The sequence below is a fragment of the Serinus canaria genome, chromosome 2, assembly GCF_022539315.1.
Source record: "Serinus canaria isolate serCan28SL12 chromosome 2, serCan2020, whole genome shotgun sequence".
Taxonomy (NCBI): Eukaryota; Metazoa; Chordata; class Aves; order Passeriformes; family Fringillidae; genus Serinus; species Serinus canaria.
In genome coordinates, this window is record NC_066315.1 from 139,648,677 (window position 1) to 139,671,035 (window position 22,359).

The following is a 22,359-nucleotide window of genomic DNA, read 5'->3' on the forward strand; positions in this document are numbered from 1 at the left end:
AAACCTGCTTGTGCTGGAGTGAGTGGGAAAGTTGTATCCAAGTAGTAGCAGGGTTCTCTCTCAGAAATGTGAATGTATCCTCCATCCTGAATGGGGTGGAAAGCTGTAAAAAGTACCTGGTGGTCCAGATGTATTCCAGTAGAATCATAGAAAGGTTTGGGTTGGAAGGGACATGTCTCATTCCAGCTCCCCTGCCATGGGCAGGGTCAGCTCCCACTGGAGCAGGCTGCTCAGAGCCCTGTGCACCTGACCTTGAACGCCTCCCAGGACAGGGCAACCACAGCTTCTCTGAGCAACCTGTGGCAGTGTCTCACCACCCTCACAGTAAAGAATTTCTTCATAATATCTAACATAAACCTATTCTCCTTCTGTTAGAACCCATTATCCCTTGTCATGGCATGCATGCCCTTGTAAATATTTTTGACCCATCTTTCCTGTAAGTTTTCTTCAGGTATTGCAATTAGGTCACCCTGAAGCCTTCTCTTCTCCAGGCTGAACAATCCCAATTCACTCATCCTCTCCTCATAGGGGAGGGGTTCCATCCTTCTAATCATCTTTGTGACATCCTCTGGACTTGCTCCAACAGGTTGGATGTCCTTCCTGTGTTGAGGGCCCCAGAGCTGGACACAGCCCTGCAGGTGGGGTCTCACCAGAGCAGAGCAGGCAGAATCACTCCCCTCAACCTGCTGCCCCCAGGGCTTTTGATGCACCCCAGGATGTTTGTCTCTCTGGGCTGCATTGCTGGAACATGCCCAGCCTCTCATCCAGCAGCACCCCCAGGTCTCAGCACGGCTGCTCTCGGTCTGTTCCTCCCCAGCCTGGATTCCTACCAGGAGATGCCCTGACCCAGGTGCAGCATCTTGCACTTGGTCTGGTTAAACCTCATGAGATTCCCATGGGCCCACTTCTCAAACTAAGGCAGATCCAATTATTATATAATTTTATTCAATGGAGCACAGATCTGGAGGAATCACACATTCAGTGAACCTCTGTTGCTTTGGTTTCCAGAAACATCCCAGGCTGTTCAGGGCTGTGTACCCAGACACAATACAGACATCAGTGCAGTGAAGGTGATAAATTGATAGGATAAATTTGTGGGACAGCAAGACTGACAGGCTGTAGGAGACTTTCATTCTATCCCTTTGTATTCTTGGCCTTAAAAGTTAAAGTCTAGCTGAAGGGGAAGGATGGGCCCAGAGTTACTGATTCTTAACAGAATAAGCAGATGCATTGCCCAGGCTGTGTTGCCTATCCCTAGGATAGGGAGAAAAGGCCACAAAAGCAGCTGCTTTGTGGGGATTTCCACAACCCTTCCCAGTCCTTGGGATCAGTCACTTTTTTTTTAACTTGTCAGTGTGTGCAGACTTTCCCCTTGTGGCTCCACTTCCTGGAGCATGGGGATACTGAAGAGATGGGGCTGGGGCTGTGCAGCTGGGAGAAGTGCAGCGGGCAGGAACATGCCCTGGGAGGTGCTTCCATCAAACAGGACCTCCAGGAGTTGGCAGTGAGGGCACCAGCTGAAGCTCAGGACTGAGCAGGAACATATAGCAACATATAAGGGACACTGGGCAACCTTTCCTGTGGTCTCTTTGTGGCTCTGTGATTACTTGTAGCTGACCCAGGTTCCTCTCACTGAACTTTCCAGGTAGAGGGACACAGACACTTTTACTGAAAACAAGAGACTCAGTAACACCTAACAGTGCTGGTCTTCATGAGCAAATGAAGCAAAACCACAATTATTTGAGAGGAGCAAAGTGATCTTTTGCTTTATGTTTATATCCTGTGCTCCTTTAGTTTCTTGCACCATTTTTGCACTGATGGCTGCTGTGTTTGGCAGGAATTTGCAAATACATTGGTGCTTTACAGCCAAAAGTAGTAGGAATGGTCTAAACAGCTGGAAAAGGGAAACCCCTTCCTCTTGCATTTATTTTTATGGCAACAGAATCTAGTCACTGTCTGGTCTTGATCAGTCTTGGTTTTTTCCCTTTTTTTTCTTTTCAGCTTGAGGGTTGAGGGAAACAAAAGAGGGGATGAATAAAGAGCAAGGGAAAAGAGTGATTGCTGCTGGGCTCTGTCATGTGGTGAGGAAATCAGGCTGAAACTGGAGAGACCAGGCCAGACCTAACAGTCATACTGGGAGGCCTTGAATTGTGTCAGACAGTGGATCTGAGCAGTGACAATAGCTGGTGATGTTTCTGGCTGCAGTCTAGCATTATCAATATGTGAAGTTGTGCTGATGGGTTGCTGCCCACAACACTTTCCCCACCTGCCTGCTCTTACAGGCAGCCTCAGATGATGACCCCTGTCCTCCCCAAATTCGTACATCCATTCAGATCATGGGGACTGATGTGGGGTAGCATGTTTTTCTGTTCTGTTTGCTTCAGTTCTCTCTTTGGTTTTTCCTACTCTGAACACTGCTGTTGTTATGAGCTTGGGTATTTGGTGGGGAGTGGAAGGAGTGTGTGATTTTGGCTCAGTCCCCAGTGTACAACTTACACCATGTATCTCCATCAAATTGAGATATCTCCACGTGTGGCACCTGGATGGATCTGAACACAGGGACTGCAAAACTACAGGTGTGGGGAAGAGTGGCTGGAAGATTGCCCAGAGGAAAAGGACCTGGGGGTGCAGATTGAGAGTGGCTGAACATGAGCCAGGGTGTGCCCAGGTGGCCAAGAAGGTCAATGGCATCCTGGCCTGGATCAGATACAGTGTGGCCAGCAGGACCAGGGCAGGGATTGTCCCCCTGTACTCAGCACTGGTGAGGCTGTACCTCAAATCCTGTGTCCAGTTCTGGGCCTCTCAACTTGAAGAAGGACATGGAGGGGCTGGAGTGTGTCCAGAGAAGGGAACAGAGCTGGGGAAGGGTCTGGAGCACAAGTCAGATAAGGAGCAGCTGAGGGAGCTGGGGATGTTTGGCCTGGAGAAAAGGAGGCTCAGGGGAGACCTTGTCACTCTCTGCAGCTCCCTGAGAGGAGGCTGCAGCCAGGTGGGGTTGGTCTCTTCTCCCAGGTAACAGGGACAGGATGAGAGGAAGTGGCCTCAAGTTGCACCAGGGGAGGTTTAGATTGGATGTTAGCAAACAGTTTTTTACAGAAAGGGTGGTCAGGCACTGAAACAGGCTGTCCAGGGAAGTCACCATGCCTGGAGGTCTTCAAAAGACATGTAGATGTGGTACCTAGGGAAGTGGCTTGGCATAAAGGTTCTTTCCAACATAAATGATTCTGTGACTGTATAAGGGGACGTCCCATGGTGTTGAAAATTAATTAGCAGGTTAACAGTCACAGATAGGTTGTTTAAAAATAAAAAGTTACTGCTGTACATATGTTGGGCAGAAAAAGTGTCCAACAACAGTGCAGCAACCACTCTGCTGGAAAACAGTTCTCAGTCATGGCCCTGGCAGAGGGGGGGTCTGACAATGTTTTCCAACACCTTCATTGCTACAGCCATGCAGGTAACTAAACCAGAGGGTGACAGTCTGAAAGGCAAGGGTTAAGAGGAATCATGTGAAATAGTTTAGCCTTACTAAAAGCCAAATAAACTAATAATGAACTTTTTTCATAGCCAGAACCCTACAGGACATCACTTTCTCTCTCTGGCTGAATTTTCTTATGCAATCAAACATTCTTCTCCTTGCTCTAAACCCCTTGCTGCCAATTTAAAATAGTATGAGACTGAGATTTCTCACCCTTCAAGAAAACACTTTGATTTGTTGAAGGAAGTTAGGAACAGTTAAGGAGAGAGGAAAGAAAGCCTTTCTTTCTACCTTTCTCTGTGCTGACATCTGCAACTGGGGGATGTGTTGAAAAGCAAATTTAATCTGCTTTGAGCAGTGCTTTCCCATTCTCTTTCATTCTGGTTCAGGGCTCTGGTTCCCCATGACCCAGACTTACTGTTGGAAAGTGGGGTGCAGAAAGGCTGTAAGACCTCAGGTGGGTGGTCACCTCCTGTGCTGGGGCTCTGGGGTTAATGTTGTTCACATGCAAATTTTTCAAGAGAGCACTGAGATGAGAAGTGGCAGGATGACTGTATGTCTGTCTGTCTGTCTGTCTGTTCAGTGCCAGGGAAGCCAGGCCAGGACCCTCACTAGCCCCTGTCTCACCTTGTAGCCAAGGCCAACTGCAGCTACAGCAGCCACACCACTTCTCACCAGCTTCAGTGGAGCTGTGGATGGGCACAGCCTGGCCCTGGGCAGCCCAAGGGACTGGAGCAGCCCCCTGGGGCTGGCAGTCAGGCAGAGGTGGCCTCCGTGGCTGCCCAGGCTGCCTGGCTCAGCCCTCTGCTTCTCCCTAGAGCAGTGGGAGATCAGTTTCAACCTGGCAGAGAAGAACATGTTTTCTGAAATCTAGTAAATCTCTCAGAGGGGAGGAATAGTTTCTGGGACAGTGCTGCACAGTGAAAATGTGCCTAAAACTATGAAATTTTTCCTTCTCTTTTTTTTTTTTTTTTTTTTTTTAAGACAGTTAATGTGGTTTTTCATCTTATTTACTTTTTATTTTGCTGTTGTTTTCTCTTTGCTTATTTATATGCTTTGTGATATTTTCAAAAGCAGCTGGTAATATCAGAAGGCATTGCAAAGAGGGATTTGGTCTGTTCCTATAGTTTATAGAAATTTTCCTGAAGGAAGCTAAGGCTGGAGAGCTGCAGCGTGGTGCAGCCTTGGATTGACTGAGTGGGACAGCTTCTGCTCACAGATCCCTGAAAATTGTGCAGCATGGATAAGGACCTTGTGTGAGTGGTCATCTCACTAAAGAGGTGGAGAAGATGACTCTGGGAGGGGCCTCCTGCTCTGTGTTTTCCAGGTCAGCCCTGGTGGTTTTCCAGGGGAGCTCAGGGGCTGCCAGCAGCAGCTGGTGAGGGGTGGAAATACTCCTCTCTTCCTAAGCTTTGTTCAAAAGGCTGGAGAAGGACAGCTGAGTGCCAAGTGGGACAGGAACAAGATCTCTGGGGATGGAGTGCTGTGGGAGATACCCCATGGTCTGTCCAAGCATCACTGTCTGCCCTCTGTGTGTGTATTTACTCTGAGACCTCAGAGCACTTTGGGGGTTTTTAGTGGCTTTTTCACTGCATATTTAGGGTTTTGATGTAGACTTTCAGTTGTATTTTGTCTGTTGTGGGGATGGGGGCAGGGATGGGTTCATTTTAATAGGTTTAGGAAGAGGTGTTGAAGGCAAGGAGGCTCATGAGCATGCTAGTCCATGGTGCTGGGCTCTGCCAGGTTTGGTGAATGCTTAACGAGGCCTGGACCAGCAGCCAGGAGCTGTTGGGGCTCCTGGGATCTGTTGGGATTACTGTGATTTTCAGTGTGTGGAGAGAGATGACTTTCAAGAACATTTGTATCTGCTAATCATGCTGTAATAACAGTCTGCAGTCGAGAGGCTGCAAACCCCCCATTTCCAGCCCAGCTGTGCATGTTTAATTCCACAGAAGGCATTGCTAGGCTGCTGTTAGAAGTAATTCACATCTCTAAGGTGGTAATTTTGATCATGGTGTTTTTTAGGGAAATAGAGGTGTAAGCTCCACTGAAAAGTTAATAAATGCCTAGTATGCTACAGACACCAGGGAGTGAGGAGCAAGGACGTGGTGGGTGGCTGCCAGTGCCCCACCCTGATCCTGGGCTTGCTGTGTTCCTGCCTGGCTGAGCCAGCAGCAAAGGAAAGCGACATCCTGGGCACGGTAGCTTAGTGGAGGAGGTTTTTCCTGACCTATTGCCTGTACCCCAGTTTGGGGCTTTGGGGCAGTCAGGCCATTTGATGGATCAGCAGTGCTGTGGGGGGAACCCCTGAGCTGGTGGAGCTGTGGGGAGCTGGCACGACCTGCTCCATGGGGATGCTTTGGGCTGACCCCAGGATTTAAAACACCCAACTGGCATCTTCAGGAAGGGAGGCTGAGAGGAGTGTGGGGTTTATTTTCCTTCATCTCAAGCACAGCTTGGGAAAGCGAGTGCTTTCAGGGCTTCCAACTCAGTTTCTCTCTGTAAAATATGCTTTTGCAAAATTGATAATTTCTGTAGGTTGAGAGAGTCTCAAAGGAACTTTTCTGTCAAGCATGTAAAAAGTACCATTATTTCTCTTCCCTGTCGTAACAGCAGCTCAAGATTTGCCTTTTAGCTCTCTGAAGATATCTTGACAATCTCTCTTTTTTGTAAAAAGTCCATGGTGAATAAAGCAAAATAATCCCATTTTCAGGTGGTTTGTGCTGTAGTGTTTGGGTTGCAGAAACCATGTGGAGTGCTGCTGTTTATAAGGTATGTAAAAGCTGTTTTGTTTATTTTGTTTTGTTTTGCCATGAGATTTTTTTTTGGAAAGAATCTAGAATGATGAAGCAGCTGGTGGCTGAGTCTCCTGCTCAGTGTGCAGAGCATGGAGATTGGCTGGGATAGCTGGAGTTACTCACTGCATGCTGTGGGCCACACAAACACAAACAGGCAATTCCTGTCAACCAGGAGGTGTGTGGTAACTCAGAAAGCACCCTTTACTGTTCTGTGCAGGTACTCACCATGACACACACGGGAGCCAGCAGATACAGATCTCCCCAGCTCTTGTCCATTACTCTGTGGGTGTTGGTGTGGCACAGCTCATGTGGGTGAAATGGTGATGGCTGTATGAATGCCTCCTGTGCAGAGGGGAGGTCTGGTCTGAATTTGCCTGATCCCAGCACTGTGATGCATTCCAGGGAAGTGGTGTTTTCATGGCAAGGAAAGCTGCTTCTCCTGCCTTGTGCTGCCTGGGAGTAAGCGTGTCCCCATGGGAGGCTGCTCAAGAGCTGCCTACAGCAGGGATGCTCAAGACAAGCAAACTCAGGCAAGAGTTTTCAATAGTAATTACCTACCTGTTGAAAAAGTTGGTGTTTCTATATGAAACATGTTTGTGACTCCTTCATTTCACTGTTGCCTAACTCCAAGCATTCAAAAGCAGTAGCAGATCTCCCAGAAGTGTGAAATAGTTTGAAAGATCTGAAATATGTATGTGTGTGTGTGTATATATATATATATATATATATACACAGATATATTACCAACTTGTTTCTGAGCTGTTATATTAAACCCAAATCATATTCTCATAGCCACGAGGGACAGAAACTTTTTGTGTACTTTCTGAAGAGGATCGTGCAGAATGATTACAACAGCAAGGGATTGGACTGAATAACCCCAAAGATTTCTTTCTGCTTTATGTTTCCAAAAGTGGAGAAGATCCTTGCAGAAGCTTCAGCTGGGTCTTTAGGAGAAGTACCAAAAATTGTGAGGTTCAATATACAATACCAGCAAGCAATAGCACTGTACATATACATATTTATTTTACTTAACATTCTAAGCAGAGGTTTGAGATTGGGTAAGGACAGGGCTTGTGTTGGACTGTAGGTGATTTCCTTTTCTTTAGAAGTGTTTTATTCATAGGTTTGGATTTTGTTCTCTTGGCAAGCTGTAAGGTCACTTTTGTGTGTTGGACACAGCACTGAAAAAGAAGGATTTCAGATAGCAGTTTTAGTAAAATATGACTGGACTAAACCCATTTAATAGAGAAACAGCTTTATCCTAAGCCTACAATGTGAGAGTGGAGAATTTGACCCAAAAGAGGGAGGAAGAGCAGCAGAAGGTGGCCTGCTGGGTCCCAAAGTGTTGGAGGTATAAATAGCACAAAATCTGCAGCTATCCCATGTGTTTTATTTCTCTTTTACAATTCAGTGAAACTAGCATTTTTTTGCCTTACTCTTAGATGGAGTGAAGCGGGAAGCAGTTTCCCTTTTATCTGTGAATAAACATGCAGCTTTTTCTAGCCTAAGCTCTTAAAATATGGTTCTGGTTGTGTAATAGCTTCTGGCTTCCCAGCTCCTCCAGTAGCCAGCATGCTTTCAGGAAACCAAGTCATATCTTCCTTTGAAAAGATCCAAAAAAATACCAAACTAACCTGCTGGGAAGCAGCAAAAGACTCCCAAGTTGAAATAAATAGGGCAGGAGATCTTTCTCCTTTCTGAATGCCTTTATTAAAAATCAGCTTGGGTGGGAGAACCGACGGGTCGCGCACACGCTGCCGCTGCTCCCGAGAGTGGCACGGAAGAGGAGGAGGAGAGGAGGAGGCAGATGCAGCTTTGGCTGCTGGTCTGCAGGCAGAGCTGGGGGTTCTGTCCTCACGAGAGCACCAGGAGATTTCAGTTTTTTGGTTTGACATTCGAGGTCCTCTTCCTAGCCAACATCCTTTTAGGTTAGGGTGAAAGGTGAAAAGGATTTTAGCAGGCGCTGGATTCAGTTCCTCACCTCTAGACATCACTTAGATCTCTTAATTCCATGGTGGCTCCTTGTTTTAGGGGTTTTTCCTGCTAGATTTGGTGAGGTGTTCCCACGTTTGCATGCCAACCCCATTGTCCCCTCCTCCTCACAGTCCCTGGTAGCCCCAAGGTGTTACTCGACAAAGAGGGAATTTCTAACCGTCAACAGCAGGTAATTGAAGAAAGACTATTAACATCAGGTGATTACAACATGAAATTATTAACAACAAATAGTTAAAACTCCAACTTAGCAGCAGTTGGTTTAACCTGTTAACTCTGCAACTTTTTTTAAAAATGGACAACTTTTCTGCTCATAACCAAGTGGTTTCTTTTGGGTTTGTCAGCCAACCTTCCTGGGCTGATAACAGGAGTCTGGAGTTTCATACCCAAATCCTTCAGCTTGAGCTGAAAGTGCAGCTTGTGCTCACAGTCCTACTGAGGCAATCACTAGGCTTCTGCCTCTTCTCCTGGGGGGCTTGTGGGGTGGTTTTCTGTTTGTATTTCTTTTACTGAGAGCAGTCCCTTGGCTGTTTGTTATCTCTTTAGCCATTCCTGCAGACCTGCAGGCACTGTGTTTCTTAGGTGTGCACTGCCAAAGGGGAATGTTTTTCTATTCAGTTCTGTCTTGCAGCTGCTGAAGCGAAACCTTCCTCTCCTGTTTTTTTAGGGAAAAAAAATGCAAAAATGAGGAAAGCCTGCTTTAGTTTTGGGAGACAGAAGGTGAGTCCCTTTAAGGAGGAGAAGGACAATTTTGATGGCATTTTGTAGAAGTTCCCAGTAGCCAAAGAGTTTGTTCTGGAACATGGCAGCTGCAGCAGATGTTTTGTGGGAATTTCCAGTGCAAACCACAGAGGTGGTATCTCAGGATATCAGTGGGAGCGCTCTCCACTGCCTGCTTGGCCTAAGAAATGTGGATATTTTTCTCCTGAGAGGCTCCCAGGGTTCATTATTGTTACTGTAAAAGGCTGGGGGACCAAATCTTTCAAATTGCTTGTCAGTGGTGGTCAGTGGAAAAGAGAATTGCTGGAATTCCTGTTGGCATTCCTGGTGCTGGTGAAAAAACTAAATTACCAGTTGTAAAGGAGAAGGGATGGCTGCTATTCTCTTTTCTTTTTCTCCCTGACTTACATGGTTTTCTCCACTTTGTAGGTATCAGAACTACTGTTCATCCTCAGAGAGGTTCCCAGGATGTAGGAAATCAAGTGCTGTGAGTGAGTAGCTCTTTCTTTCCATTTTCCTTTACATGAGAAATCCAAGCTTGCCCAAACAGAAGGAGAATCTTCTATTTTTTTTTTTCTTTTAAAGACATTTCAAGAAATGTTTACAGCAAGCAAATCCAGTCTTTTGGAACTAGTTGAGTGCCTTTGGCACCTCTTTGCAGCCCACAAAATAAAGTCAGTGTTGTATTACCACATAGGCTGAATAATTATCTCACTACAGATATAAACCACATGAATGCATTTAACTCAGAATATGGTTAGCAGAATGGACCATTAGCACCATCTGAAGCTTGTTTGTTGTTTCCAAGCTTTACCAGCTATGGAAAGACAGAATCTTGCTGAAGAGTTGAAGCATTTCTTGGGAAGTGAGTTTGCATCTTTTGCAATGGAAAAAGAGCACAAATTGGCTGTGGTGTTGTTTTTGTGTGTATGGACAGCACCACAGCCTTGTCATCACAATAGGAAACTGTCCAGTATTTGGGTATTCCCTGATGTGATAAAATAGCTTTGAAGGAAGTTTTATATCACAGGAGACACTTGCACACTTGCTTCAAAGCACCTTAGCCAGGAGCTTCTGTATATATTTAAAAAAACAAAAACTGGAAATGTACATTTGAAGAGCAGCTGCCCTACACCTTTCCCTATGCATTGCTGGAGGGTGTGGGCTGGGATTTCCCAGCAGCTGTGGCCACTCTGCAGCTCTCCAGGTGGGCCAGCCAGTGCTGCTCTAAAGGAACCTCAGGAAAGCCTGGTTGGAGCCTTTGGCTGTGTGCCTGGCACAGTCTGGGCTCCTGAGGCAGCTGCTCTGAGGTTTGATAACGGGGCTGAAATTTGGATGCTGTTGTTCTGGGCTTCATTGCTTTCTGTAAGTAAATTTTATTAGCAGAGGGGTAGAATAAGGGGGTTTTTTTGAGGCTTTTATAATCAGTTCAACTCCTGTTTTTACCCTGTTCTGTGGTGATGGTAATCTGTGGTTACTTGGACATCAGCAGAGTTTTGTTTCTATTTTCATTTCAGTGGCTTAAGCCTGTTTTCTGTTACAATAACAAAAATCTATTTGGGCTAGAGCAGAATAAAACCCCAAATTGAAATCAGCCTGAAAAAGGAAGGGCTAGTTTTGTTAAAGGAGAAAGACTGAGTCCATCCATGTTTGGTAAAGGTCTGGTGAAAATTCACTAATAAATCAAGCATTCAGAAACTGGTAAGCAAAAAAAATTGACTCCTTCTTTCAGCCCTTTATGAAGGTTACTGGCAATGAGTGCAGTAACTGGAGAAAAAAGGGATGTGAAATGATGACAGTGTTTTGTATTGATCTCCCTCAGTAAGGTCCACGGTTCATATTCTTCCTTTGAATCACAAATGTTTTCTTCTAACTCCTTGGTGTTTAGACTGCCACACAGGACCTGCTAATTGAGCTGTGGGGGTTATTTTTGTCAGTCACTTACAAAGCATTGCACAGGGTGGGCTCTGGCCTCTGCTTTTTTATAGCTGTGCTGGCTTCAGAGTGATGAATAGATGCCAATTTAAGTGAAAAAGAAATCAGCAGAAGTGTGCTTTGTATATATTGTGTCTCTCAAGGTATATCCACATCCTAGAAAAGCTCTTTCCTCATCTCAGAACCAAAACTTGATTGTTATTCTGTTAGGTAGGCAGTGTTGAAATCTGGGAATCATTTTCTCAGCTCCTAATGAATCTACATCCCAATGCCCCCCTGTGGTGGTTGGTTCCACAGAGGGGTTGAGCATGGGGACCTGCTCCTGCTCCTCAGAGAAGGACTTGCTGCTCCCACATAGATGTTGTCTGTGTCACTGAATCAAAGTGAAGCAGCAGTGCTGATACAGGCATGTAATCCACAGGTGCCTCTGATTTGTTATAGCTGTGTTAAGAGCATGAGAGGTAAAGCCAGGAGTGGCCTGCTTGGAAGCTCCTCAGAAGTGGTGTATGGTCTCAGGGGGCTGTGAAATTACTGCAGCAAGATCCAGTCCCAGCCCAGCAATGACAGGAGACTGGGAGTTCCCATTTGCCTGTCTTCTCTCCTGGCTGCATGGCAGGAACTGGGGAGCATGAGGTGGCTGCAGTGGGACAGTGCTGGCTGAGAAATTTACCTCCTGCTCAGGAGCTCAGGAAAACCCAGAGCTAGAAGAATTTGGCTCTTCTGTGTATGCTCTCTCTGGCCTCTTGCAGTATTGCCCTGCAAAATGTTTCAGTTGTTCTGTGAGAGAACTGAAGGAAAACCAGGCTTGCTTGTCATTTCCCTTTCTCTGTTTGGCTGCCAGCAGCTGGAGGTGAATCTTGGCAGTGGCTGCTCCCAGAGGTGCCTGTCCCCTGTGAGGGGTGGCAGTGTGGGTGTCAGCAGGGGCTTGGGGTGGCTCTGATGGACATCCTTGCAGAGGGGCCTTGACCAAGAGCTGTGTTATGATCTGTTAGGGAAGGTGTGGGTTTGGGAAGCTCCTACCACTTCCAGTGGGCCTGGGGACAGTCATGAGCAAGCTGTGAGTGGTGGTTGCTTCACCCATTAGGCTTTAGTTCACCATCCCTTTGTAAGGCAGCATCTCTGTCCTGCTCTTTAAAAGCAATACCCACTTTATTATGGGCAGAATTCAGCTGAATTTGTTCTCTGCAAGGCAGAGCCATCTCTTGGTGGGGAACCAAGCCCTGGGAGGATGCAGGGGAGGAGCCCCTCCAGGGTGTAGGTGCTGGGGAAGAAGCATCCTCAGGTGGTTGTGTGGCTGCTCTCCCACCCCAGGATGCTCTGTGTCAGGACAGGCTGGGGAGATCCTGCAGATCACAGGATGCCCAGGGCAGGCTGCAGTGTTGGACTACAAAGGCACAGCAGGTCTGGTGGGGGAGCAGAAAGGACAAAGAAAGTGTCTTTTGGGCAGTAGTAGCTTGGAAAAATTAACTTGCTTGAGACTTCTGGATTTATAACTTCAAAAAAATACCTACTTGTTGCAGTAAACTGTTCTCTTATTAGATGAGATTTAGATGAATTTGGGGTTATTTTTGTTTCTTGGAGCTTGAGCAGTGAATTTGCAAGCATTTTCTGCAGAGAAAATGACAACTGTGTTAGGGATGCCAGAACAACATACAGAAACTGCTTTGCCAAATGCAACAGTGGTGCCACCTCCTTGCTCTTACATGGGGCAAGAGATGGGGCTCTAGCTGTGGCAGCCCTGAAATTGTCACTTGTACTTGTCACCAGCAAAGCCACCTCTCCAAACAGTGCACTCCTCACAAAACCAACGCTTGTTCTGCCGGTGCTCGATCAGGGGAGTGTCTGGAAATTTTGGACAGACTTTTATTTTTTAAAAGGAGGGCAATACTATTGTAACTGAAGGATAAAGATGTGGAGGAGAAGTTGGTTGGAGAGCAGGAGAGGTTTAGTCAGAGGAGATGAGGCTCAGCCAAAAGCCTGTATTACAGCTCCAAGATGAGAAGGGGTGAGGGGATTTCATCCATGTAACTGCAAATCTGCTGGTCAATCACAGCCCAGGGCAGGTTTGTCCCAGAGATGAGTGCTCCTGGGCTTTGGTAAGGATGGCATTGCTTCTCCCTGGCTCTCCAGCAGCCCCAGTGTGGTGGTCCTTTGGGATCTTGCTCCATTCTTCTTATTTTTGATACTGTCTCTTCTTCCTTTTCGTTTCCATTAAGTATGATGTCACAAATGACATCAGTCCAATAACTGCTTGTGGTTGTCATAGCCACGGTCTGTGACACCCAAACAAAGCAGCAGGAAACCAAAGCTGGCATACAGATGCTGCAATATTCATTACATTCCTTTTGGTTAATAACTGTGTGGTTAGGTATTTCTTTTCCATTGGAAAAAAAAAAAAAAAAAGAGGAAGGGGGCTTAAAAGCAAAAAGTTGAGTCACTGAGGAGGGGGAAGGTTGTTTCCAGCTCCATCTGACCCGTGTAGCTGCACTTCTCCATCCCAGTACTCTTTCCCTGAGGTAACACTGCTCTGGCCTCCACTGCTCAACTCCCTTCTGCAGTTGTTCCCATCACTTCAGACCATGTGGTGGTGCTCCCCATGGACAAGGCAATGGGAGACATTGCACTGCCTCTAACACAAGCTCTGTCCTGGGGCAAAGCCTCCCAAAGGCTGGCAGCGAGGGCCAGCAGCAGCCACGTGTCAGGCAGCTTCAGCTGCTGGGTGGCTGAGGCTGCCATTGCTGTGCTACACAGATAGAGTACAGGAGGGTTTGTTCATCTTTTGGGGGCATTAGATGTGATGGGGGAGTGGTTGTTTGCTATTCTTTGTTTTGTTTTGTTTCTGGAATCTGTGAAATAAGCTTTTCTGCTTGAGCAGCAGAGCTTGTTTGTCCCTGCAAGATTTAATCACTCCTTCAGTTTTGCACAGTTGGCCTAATAGTAGGAAGGTACTTGCTACAAAAAAATAATTCCAATAATGTAAAACAAAAAAAAAAAAATTACAGAAATAGATGTGGTACGAGCACTGCATTTGCAAGACGAGCTCTGGGGGCAGGTGGCTGGGGCTTGGTGAGAAGGAGCCACCTCAGCCCCTCCCTGCTGCAGGCATGGGGGAGCCACTGCCGTGTGGCCCTCGCCAGAACTTCCCCTTGCCCAGTGCCACCCCCTCTGTGCCCCCACAGGGACATACTGACCCTGGGGACTCCAGCATGGCTTCCCCAAAGGGTTTGGGCATGTGATTGCTGGGCTGAGCCCAGGTAACTCCCCAGGCTGCCTGTGCTGGGAGCAGGCAGCAGACCCAGAGCAGAGTCCGGCTCTGCATTCAGGCACTCGGTGCCGTGGCTCCTGCTGGTGCTTGCAGGGAGGTGCTCATTATATAATAGCTGCTGCTTGATTAATATGCTGTGAGTCAGAAGCACCAGGGTATTTTAGCTTTCTCTAGTTGCTATGGAAACATTATTTTAACAAATAGCTTTTTAATATTTAATTAAAACAGCTTTTGGCAAGCTGGAGTAAGAACTATTACAATTACTACTACAAAGGGTTAGCAGTGAAGTGTATTCCAGAGCCACGTTTTTTTTTGGTTGAGCCTGTGTCATGTGTCCCCCACCCTGATCTGTCAGCCCAAGTAAAAAATCACTAATTTATTGGTTGTGAGAGATGTATTCTTGTTCCTAAGACACAAAGCAAATGCAAATCTGCAGTTACTCTTCACAATTGAAGGTTGTCACTTCTTTCAATGTACAGTGCCGAGGCAGCCCTGTAAGGACGAAGCAGTGTGATAGCATTTATTAATCACTGCTGTATCACTGGTGTTCCTTCTTCTACCTCTGCCTCCGAATGAGATCATTCCTGTTTTGTTTGCTTCGTGTTCCCTCTGTGTCAGGTTGGATGCTTTTCCTTGCCAGCTTGTGGAGGAGGCTGGTGCTGTGTCCGGATCAGGCTCTGGACAGATTCCTAGTCTTTTTTTAGGTGAGCTCCTCTGCTCCCTGATACCAAATGATTCTGCAGTGGAGACAAATGAACAGAGAACTCAGTCTCCAGAGAAAAATAAATATTTAACAGCTCTTTGTAAATAACCTTTATTTATAGAACAGTTGCAGGTTCTATCATACTGGGTAAATGGGGATGCTTTTTATGCAAGAATTCTGCCTTGAGGGACTCAGTGGATGCTTAATGTCGTCTGTGATATAATAATGAAATAAATGTGTCGCTCTCATGGGATTCCCTTCCAGCCCCTATTTCCTGTGATTAACTTCAGTATTGCACACTTCGTCTCTATTCACATCGCATTCCTTAATTTTGTACTGAAACCTTCTTTGGAAGGTAGCACCTTTATTTCCTGAGGGCAGGGAAGGGTGTTGAAGGTTTTCACTTGTGCAGATGGGTCTGAGGCTGTGTGTGCCTCCATCATGGATCAGTGTGCTGGCTGGCCCAGACCCGGGGATTCATGAGCTCAGCCTCTCACTCTCAGAGTCTGGGGTGGTGCTGTTACCCCATTTTATAAATGAGTGAAAGTAAACCTGGAGAGATGGATTAGGATGTGTTTCCCCCCAGCTGCCTATAAGTTAAGTAGTTATTCTATAGTAGCTGTCTAACCACTTCCAGCATCAGTTGAAAGACTGCACCATTTGCAGAGATGTTTCACCCTGCTTTAGGACAGATGTTTGAGGCAGGTCACAGGCATAGCCCTCAGAATTGTCTATCTCTCCCCATTTAACTCTGAGCCATAAGCTAGATGGGGAAAAAGTGGACAAGAGGAATGCCACCCTGACCAAAGATGACCTATGCAGGTTCTGTAGGTGGTCCCTAACAGTGTTCCAGGCTGCAGGATGTCCATGCTCGTCACACTGCTCTGGTCACACAGTGTCAGGTGGCCCTTCCAAAGCAGCACAACTAATCCCTGCTACACATTGCTCACAGCTGGGCATCTGGGATTTAACAGCTCAGAAGGATATGCAAAACCAGTCCCCAGGCATGTAAACTGAGGTGCTAAAGATTTGTCTAAACTGTTCCAGCAAGCCAGGAAAGAATTAAGGCTTTCCTTCCTGTTTACACTGAAGGTGTGTTGTTATGACCAAAACTAGAGTGATAATATTATTGCTGCAGTAATACAGCAAGTAGTTTGGGTGTGTTAGGCAGTTCTTTAAAAAAATCCTTCTGAGTTGAATCCCAGACTTCTTGCTAAGTTCTTTGATGTTTATTTAAATCCCTCTGCTAGCTGATGGCAACCTCATCTAATCCAAAGGTGATCCCAGGATATGGCAGGAGCTGTGATGGAAGCAGGGTCTCTGGGTGGATGGTGACAGCCACAGAGCAGCACATGCTTGCAGCCACCTGCTTTAGCTGCTGCTTCCTGAGAGCTCTGGAAAGGAATCCTTTTTTCTACCACCAAGCACCTGATACACTGCAAAAGCCAAATGTTCATGTTTTCATAGCAAATGTGGATCTCCATTGGGCTTGCAAGGCAGCTGCCAGGACAGGCTTTGCAGTGGGGTGGTGGGAGGTCCTGCCATGCTGGAGGGCAGCATGGGGTGGGGACAGGCAGTGGCTGTTGTGGGGGAGGCTGGCAAGCAGGTGGATGAAGCTGGCATTACCAGGGGAGTGGAGGGGGTCAGTATTGCTCTGTTAGCAGATGTGATCAGGCTGCCTCAGAGGACAAGGGGGGGCTGAGAGCTTTGAACCAAATGCCCTGACCAAAGGGAACTTGTGGAACTGTTCCTTGGCAGGAGGTGGGAAGGGTTTGGTTGATGGTGACTGGCAAGGGTAGAGGTGTGAGCAGTGATGCTTTTGAGTATCAAAAGGCAGTGGATTGAGTAGCTGAAATAGGAATTGTTGCAAGAAGGTACAGAAATAACATTTCTACCTGAAATTTTCATCAAGTCCAATTTTGCAAAGGATACAGAGACAAGTGCTGCAGAATACAAGTGCTGCAATCCTGCTTGGGCTACATGGTAAGAGAAATGCCCCCAGGTCATGGGTGGCTGATAGTGGAAATACTGCCAGGGCAGCAGATGGGGGAGCCAGGAGGTCAGGCCAGCTCTGCTGTCCTGTCCCTGAGCAGAGGTGAGCAGTGGGCTCCTGGGGAGGGATGTTCTGCCAGGAGTGTGTGTGGTGGAGCAGGCCTGGTGCTGAGAGATTTGGGGGAGTCCTTGATGGACAGTGCTCCTGAGTGCTGGCATGGGTGGCAGGTCTGGAAAGCTGTTCTCCAGGAGGGAAATCGGGATCATCAGGAGGGGGTGAAAGTAGAAGATGGGAGCCTGAATTTCTGTTTGGGTAGATGTGCATAGGAGTTGTATTAGAAAAGCTGAAATGTGATTTATGAGGGGAAATAAATGCTCTGCAGTGAACACAGACTGCTGTGAGAGAGTTTACCTGTCAGGTCCTCAGCTCAGCATCAGCTACTCAGCCTCCCTGTATGAGTGCAATGTGCTATACAGATTTTCAATTTACAGTCATTTGGGACTTGCATGTAGTCTGGAGAGGTGTGACGTGCACTCAGGCAGGTCTGACTTTCCCACCCCTGAGGATAAGGGTGGCAGGAAGCCCTGTGTGGGAGCAAAGAGCACATCTTGCCCAAGTGAGTGCTCATAGATACTGCAGTAACATGGACTCCACCAAAATTAAGCCCAAGGCTTGTGGGGTTTTGTTTTGGGGCTTTTTTAATGTGATTTGGGGTGCATGTACACACCTTGCATTGCAAGTCTGTGGTCTGTCACAAATCCCCATGTAACCAAGCACGGGATCTTCTCCCCTCACTTCAACCCTCATCCCCTCCCCTTGAAGCTAAACCAGGCTTTGCTAGCTTTCCTCTTCACTGGTCCCAGAGGATTTAAAAGGTACACAGCTGCTTCCATGTCTGCCTGATAAGCAAGAACATTAAGGGATGGAATAGAGTTCAGTAAATTGGAAGGAGTGAGACTGGAAGTGCCAAAAGTTGCAATGAACTTTCCTGGAGCTTTCCATCTCCACCTGTTCCAGATGTTTCCTTTTTTTTTTTTTTTGCTACCATGAGTAGTTTTTGGCAGTGTTGTTTTCTCAGTGCCTGCTCGCTCATGGAGATGTCTGTTGGAAATCAGAGCCCAAGGTCTTGACAGCAGGAGCACTTGGACCTGGGAGTCTGCTTGTGTTCTGAGGAATGTGCTCCTGTCCCTCAGGCAGCAAATGCAGCAGGGGTATCACATCACCCACAGTTTCACAGGATCAGCTGTGATGTTTGTGTGGGTCATTTGTGCTTTGTCCCAGTTTCCCTGGTAGGGCATTAGGCTGGAGCATCCCACAGGCACTGAGCACAGTGGTGGTCTCTGAGCTGACTCAGTTTTCATTGTCAGCATTAGTTATGACTCAGGTATAAACTATCTGGCACCTTTCCTGTCTGCAGTTCTCCAAGTCCACTCTTCCCTGCGTGCCTCTAACCAGACTATCTCTGTGTTTGCCAGCCCTGAAACCCAGCCAGGCTTGCAACAGATGAATCAAACCCTGCTGTGCTTGGGGCAGCTGCATTTCAGATGCTGCTGTGAGTGTGTGTAGGGAAGGGCAAGGGAGGTGCAATGCTTGGAAAGAGCACCTACTGCAGGAGGAGACTGGACCTCTAGTAGGACAGGGAAAGGCCTTGCATTATTGTCTTTGTCATTAATATTGGATTAAAATGCGGTTTATGTTATGTTATATTTGTAATTTTATCTAGTGAGTGTGTATTAACTGTTATATAATGTGTGAATGGAAAGAGGAACTGGTTGGGGTTTTTTTTAGCTCTTCCATAAAGCATTCAGTAGATTCCCAACTTGATGTGACCTTGCTCTCCTGTTCAGGAAATTTTCCTGTCTGACCATGCAGGATTTGCTTTGGCAGTTGCACCCACAGCTCGTGAGCCAGGACTGTGGAGCCCTTTCACCACAGGTGGCTCCCACTTGCCTCCCTACACTCAGACAGTCACACCAGGCTTCCTTACCAGCTCAATCCAGGCTTTCCCACAGCAGAGTCTCAGATGTCTGGATTGTTAAAATAATCTTGGTGCAATAACAGACTAACAGCTTGAACTGCTGCCTCCAGAGGTGGGACATCAAACAAAGGAATCCTTGGGCTTTTACATCCCCACAATCTATGTGCATGAAAGTCTGGGCTCTTCCTGCTGAGTTTTTGGCTCCTGCACAGGGGTCCTCTGTGCCTTTTGTTGTGCAAAGGGTCATTGCCAGCTCTTGCCTCGGGCTTCTTCCACCCAGAGCTGAAATCTGCAGCTCCACTGAATGTATTCCTCAACATCTGCAATGGTTTTCCCTTCAGGAAGAGAGCCCTCTGAGTGGCCATGGGCAGGCCATCCCTCTGATACTGGAGGAGTGCAGAGAAGAAGCAGCTTGCTTCTTTGATCTTGCTACTGCTGGAGTCAGTAGCAAAATTTCAGAGGACTTCAATGAGCCAGGATCAACCCTCTAAAAATACTCCCAAGGCACTGGGGAAAGCACTTGTGAGCAGGTGAGAAGCAGCCCTTATGTGGCTATAGGGTGGAAAGCAGCAACCCTTATTAATAAGTGTTGCTTTTTTATGAATATGTTTCATAAAAAAGAAATCTCTGCAGTGGTAGTGTAACATGTAGGGCTGTCTGTGGCAGCAGTAAGTTTTGATCTGTTACTGTAGAAATTCTGCCACTTTTTTGTAAGAGAAGATCCAAAAGCACCTTCCTTTGCTGTGTGTGAAAATCTGAAGGGTGCATTTTGTGCGTGTCATGAGGATCTCTGAGCATCTCTTTCCAGCTGACTCTGGATGAGTAATTGTGTCATTTGGACAAACTCCTGATGCATACATTAGGCTCGTGCTAGCCCTGACTGCCAGAGGTGGCAGTGAAATCAGAGGTACACCCTGTGTGTTAAAAGCAGAGTAAAGCTTCCAGAGCCTGCCGTAACTTTCATCACCTTTGGGGATTCCTGAGAGGGGTTTCAAGCATAGGAGGGATATAGGGTAGCCTGGGGGTTAGGTTTGCATCCCCTGGCATGTTATATCATATGCTACCCTGGTGGTGCCATTGGCAGGCACGAGGGGAAGATGGTGCTCATCTCCTTTCCCAGCAGAGAACAGCTTCAGTGTGTCCTTTAAGCCTGAAGCTAACCAGGGGAAAAAAAGAAACCAAAACACAAAACAAAAAAAGCACCTGCTCAGCCCCTGAGATGGCCCCAGCAGCCCTGTGCAGTTGTGATATGTCTAGTACACACAAAGCTGTGCACTCAGGGACAGGATAAATGGAGAGAAGGGAGATGGTGACCTCCAAAAAGCTGCAGTGGTGGCCGAGGGGAAGGAAGCAGTGATTTAGCTCCTCTTGGTAGAGGGGTAGGTGACTCCAGAGAGCATTTAAGTAGCAAAACAAGTAGAAGGTATTTTGAGGGTTCCATAAGCTGGTTGCAAAAGTAATAAACTCAAAAAAATCTCATTTATAAGGGCAGAGAGTTTGAAGGCTGCATGTCTCAGCAGCATCCCAGGGTTAGGAGATCCTTGTGGTCATTCCAGTATCTTAGTTTGCTTCAGGCTCATGCAGGCTTGGTATCATACCTGTCTAGCACCTCCCTCTTCTAGTGCATCCATGCTCCCCTTGCTCAAAAGTGCTGGGTCTGTGAGAGGAGGCTTATTGTGCCGGTGACTGGGGCTTCCCACTTAGCAAGTGTATTTTAAAAAGCCAAAAAAAAAAGCCACAGCAAAGCAACTGGTAGGTATAGCTGGTGAATTACCCCTGCAAATCACAGTCCCTGCTTCTGACACCTGGCTTCTGCACCACATCACTTGCCTGCCAGCACACACAGAGCTGTGCCCATCTGAGGCTAGTCGTGGATAGATACCTTTTAACTGTGGCTTCTCCTCCTCAGGCTGTGTACTGTGCTCTGGGATGTGTCAGGGGAATGGAGCACTGGGCTCAGGGATTGTGTGCTCTTCCCTGGCTGCTGAAACACACCAGTAACATCATCATAATGAGCATCAACAGCACAACTCTGCAGTTTTCCAGAAATTTTTCCTTACAGGACCCTTCTCAACACCCTGAGCACCAAGGTGATGTTACACAGGCTGGCTGCTGACTGAACCTCTCCTTTAACATGTGCTGCTTTTGTATTGCTTTCAAATGCTAGGAATTATGCAAGAAATGAAATTTCAAATGCATCAGCTCTTGCCCCATGCAGTGCAGGTTTGTGGCCTCAGCTGGTCCTGGTGTGGTGTCTGCTCAGGTGGAGGCTCCTGGGCTGTTTATTGAGTGTGCTCGCATTTTGTGTCATCTCCACGACTCGGGAGCACCAGGTCTTTTTCCAGGAGAAACCACCCTCTTCTGTGCAGCCTCCTTGGTTGCTGTTGCTTTGTTTTCCAGAGAACTCTAGCAGGATTAACCTTGGCAGCACTCTGTGCCTTTGCTCCTCCTCAAACACTCAGCCTTGAGAGCTCTGGAAGGCAGGACAGCCCTGGGTCACCTCACAGGAAACAGAGATGTTCAAAGAGTTCATGGAATTAGCTGCACTTTCCTTCTTAGATACTCCCAAATCTGCTTGAGCCAAGGAGCCAGATGTCCTGTTTGCTGGCCAGGGCATTCTGTAAAGCTCTCAGTGTGTGTCCTGGGGCTTTCCCTGGTTCTTCCTGCTGGTGGGAGCCTCAGCTGGGATGGCAGCACAGACCCAGATAACGTTGGAGATCTGAGTACAGAGGACAAAGGAAAATGAGGTTGTGTCTGCTTACAAGGGCTGGATTTTATTCCAGACAATTGGAAGCTGGGGCTTGGAGGGCTTTGTATTCCTGTGGGTAAATCTGGTGAATTGATTTTTTCGTTGATTTGTTGGTTTTTTTATACTTATCACAAAGGTGTCTGACTGCATGGCTGGATCCATGCCTGCTGCCAGTCTGTGCATCCTTCCCTGGGTGGGTTACCTGGGTGGGAGGTGCCTGGTGTTCCTCTGCTGCTCCTTAACCCCTTCTCCAAGACCGTCTTCATCAGAGGCTGGGTGCCACATTGCTCTGTGCACCTTCAGCACAGCAGCAATTGACCCCAGGTGAGCCTTGTTTCATTGGAGTCCTGGAGGTGCTCCTCCCTTTGCAAGGTTGGTGTCATTCTGGTGGATCCCGCTTGCTCCTTGTCCTCTGCAGGGTACAAGCACACTCAGCTCATTGCCTGAAGGGTTTGAGCAAAATCTCTCTGGCTGCATGAGTTGAAATGTGTTCAGTTTATCTCTAAAACAAACTTGCCTGCGTGGGGCTGTTGTCAGAGACAGCAATGCTTGGTGTTGCTTGTTGCTCCTGAGCCACCAATTGTAGAACATGTAGCTTGTTGCTCAAAATTGCTATTTTTACCATAGTGTTAACAGAGAGTTTTGAAGTATATTGACTGGTGAAGACAGCAATATTTAACACTCTTTTTATTTTACCTTCAAAGCAGTTTACATCTAATAGTCCTCCTGACTCCCATATTAGCAGGGACAT

The 22,359-nt window shown here is 47.1% G+C and overlaps 1 protein-coding gene across 1 annotated transcript in view; it reads left to right on the forward strand.

The window, feature by feature from the left end:
• The first annotated feature begins 9,408 nt into the window (after positions 1 to 9,408).
• Positions 9,409 to 22,359, forward strand: part of ZHX2 (zinc fingers and homeoboxes 2) — a 42,559-nt gene continuing 29,608 nt past the window's right edge. The window contains exon 1 of the mRNA XM_030234523.2: positions 9,409 to 9,476. The gene's annotated coding sequence lies outside the window, so the exon portion shown is untranslated. The remainder of the gene's footprint in view (positions 9,477 to 22,359) is intronic.